The following is a 3,046-nucleotide window of genomic DNA, read 5'->3' as shown; positions in this document are numbered from 1 at the left end:
AACCTCCTACCAAAAGCCGCAACCTACATTTGTTCCTTATCCACACCTTTGAGTGAGTTCCTTCGATTTAGACACTAGAAAAAACTCTAACGCGTTCTTTTTTGGACAGCTCCGGAAGAACTCCTGGGAACGGCACTGGATAACGATCCTAAGCGGCTGAAAGTCCCAGCCTATTACAACGAGGTTGTGTTTGTTTCTCCATTTGCAAAGGTTTGAGAGGCTCACGGCTTTCTCTGTGTTGCCATAGTTGTGCTGGATGATCAGCGAGAACAGGCTCGATGCCTTCCAGACTTACGCTGGGAAAAAAATCGCCGGCATCCACCTGCGCAGGTGCATTCGACAGATCGACGTGCTCTGCTGGGAAATGCGACGAGGAATGGGAGTGAAAGGCGAAGAGGCTATGGTGGATGGAGCTCACTACAGGGACAACGTCTCGGACAACGAGGGGATTCACGTTGGCATCGACGACTAGAATCAAGGTTCTTCACTCTTCTGGTGGGATCGCGCAGGGACGTACACCTGGAGCAAGCCTGTGATGCAAGGAACACACCCTTCTCCTCGAGACAGCCACAGCTCAACGGCCGTCAGGTCTAAGCTCTATGTGTTTGGTGGTACCGATGGAACCAGCCCGCTCAACGATCTCTTTGTTTTGGATACTGGTAGGCTCCGAGTTCTATCGATTTTTTTTTCTTGTTCTTATCATCCGATGCAGCTACCAACACCTGGAGGAAACCTTACGTTTTTGGTGATGTTCCTGCTCCAAGAGAAGGACATAGCACGTCTCTCATCGGTGACAACCTGTTCGTGTTTGGGCGATGTGGGAAATCCAGCGATCCCTCAGAGGAGTAGTACTACAACGACCTCCATGTTTTGAACACAAGTAATATCCTGTTATCTTCCTTGTTTTCTTCTAAACTTTTTTTTTCCTGTAGATACTTTTGTCTGGAAGAAGATTTCTACCACTGGAGTCTCGCCTATTCCTCAGGATAGCCATACCTGCTCTTTCTATAAGAACTGTTTCGTTGTCATGGGTGGCGAGGACGGTGGTAATGCCTATCTAAACGACGTTTATATTCTGGACACAGGTACATACATTGTGCTGGTTTTAAACTTGCGAATTCATTTGCGTTTCCAGAAACAATGGCATGGCGGGAGGTAAAGACGACTGGTGCGGAGCTGATGCTAAGAGCCAGGCACACAACAATCAGCCATGGAAAGTATCTCGTCGTGTTTGGAGGATTCTCCTATGATCACAAGCTATTCAATGACGTCCATACTCTCGACTTAAGTACGTGAGTCTCTCATGGGGCTTTTACGTATTTTGTAGCAACTGGTGTTTGGGCGACTTCGAATCCCTCTGGTCCCGGGCCTTCTCCACGTTTCTCCCTTGCAGGAGATTCCGTGGACACAGAGCGAGGCATATGATTCTTCTATGGGGGATGTAACGAAGAGCTTGAAGCTCTGGATGACATGTATTTCCTCGACACAGGTTGGCTTCTTCTTTAATTGACATTGCTGCTATTCTTGACAATATGGTTGCCATTTTTCTGTGAAGAGATGCTGAGGGGGAAAGATCCATCAGAACCAAAGCTATCCATGCGTAAGGAACTTAAGAGAAGGCGGCAAGAGTATTGTGCCACGCCATTCGTGCTAGACAAGCAACGGGATGCGGACAAGAGCTTGGTTTCATCTCACGGAGGTATCTGCAGAAAAACTTGGACCTCTCCAATTTTTCCCTGTCAAACTCATGCTACAGAGTTTCAAGCTCATGTTCAGCTGCTAGGCGAGAAGATGTTCGAGGCTAGAGTAAGCGACGTATTCAACTACGGATACATATTAGAAGTGTCCATCGATGGGAAGCTTTTCTGTGGGCTGCTCTTCTCGTACAAGCCTGTCTTTGCTCAGGCTGCAATCTTACATGGCGAGATTTGTTTCGTTTGATTCTCAGTTACTCTCAATGAAACACTGCAACTTGCAAAAATATCCCCAATGGTCTTTAGAAGAGCCTTGTTAGACCTCGAGTTTAATAGTGAGTCTCCTTCTTCTCTCAAGTGATGTTCAAGTGATTTGGAAGCGTTGCTAAGACAAGTACATATGGATCCACCCTGATCCGGAAAAGTTCAATCCAGCTGGGAGGTACGAGATTCTCACCCATGCTCTGTAACTCTGGCTGGGATTTTTAACTAGAAATATGGAGCATCTCCATTCACGTTCACACCCTTTGGGATGGGAAATCGAACTTACAAACTTGCCAAGCTTCAAATCTTCATTGTCGTCCATTAATTCGTTATTACAGGTAAAGATCTATTATTTGTGCCATTATTCCTTTTATCTGGGGTTTGAGGTGGACTGCCTTGGATCCCAACAGCAAAGTTTCTTACTTGCCACATCCAAGACCACGAGACTTCTATTCCGTAAGAGTTTCAAAACTTCTGTAGTTATAAAAGAAAAAAGTACTTTACTGAATTGTACCTCATACAATATGATACCTTATGCATTCTCATGCCTCCACTATTCTAATTTTTCCCTGTCACTTATTGACTTATCACAAGGAGCGAAGTCACTGCCTCAACAGGATGAAACTCAAAGACAAGAAGATACTCAAAGGCAGGATTGCCACAAATGTTTCTCATCACAGGTCTTTGGAGGACATGCATAGCTTTTATGACCATGGACCAAATGTTGAGAACAGCAGCATCATCAAGAAGAGTTGCAGTCTAGCATTTAATTTGTCTCACTTCTGGCACAAGACAATAAGGTTGTTAAAAATAAGGTCTTCATTTATTTTTTAACTAAGTCCTGTTTGCACAGCAATACAATGCATCAGGAGCTTGCTGGAAACTATGATTTACAGAGTTTCCAAGAAGGTATGAGATTCACGCTGATTACAGCAAGTAACTATCAGGTACACTTTTAGTGTTTTCGCTCATGGGTCGTGATCTCCCTTATTTTGAGTTTAGAGAAGCCTGCAAGCATCACCAGATTCTAAGAACTCAGCCAACTATGTGTGTCTTTGGAGGCTGCCATTATAAGTACTTTTTCTTTA

At 44.7% G+C, this 3,046-nt stretch overlaps 1 long non-coding RNA gene across 1 annotated transcript; it reads left to right on the top strand.

Annotated features, from left to right (window-relative positions):
• Positions 1–1,431: 1,431 nt before the first annotated feature.
• On the top strand, positions 1,432–1,769 carry LOC9641180. Its single transcript, XR_002991498.1, has 3 exons — positions 1,432–1,489; positions 1,556–1,699; positions 1,757–1,769. It is a non-coding gene; the product is annotated as an uncharacterized LOC9641180 (long non-coding RNA).
• Positions 1,770–3,046: the final 1,277 nt, after the last annotated feature.

The sequence above is a fragment of the Selaginella moellendorffii genome, unplaced genomic scaffold (genome assembly GCF_000143415.4).
Source record: "Selaginella moellendorffii unplaced genomic scaffold, v1.0 SELMOscaffold_377, whole genome shotgun sequence".
Taxonomy (NCBI): Eukaryota; Viridiplantae; Streptophyta; class Lycopodiopsida; order Selaginellales; family Selaginellaceae; genus Selaginella; species Selaginella moellendorffii.
The sequence above is the reverse complement of the archived record's forward strand: the minus strand, read 5'-3'. Positions and strand labels throughout refer to the sequence as shown.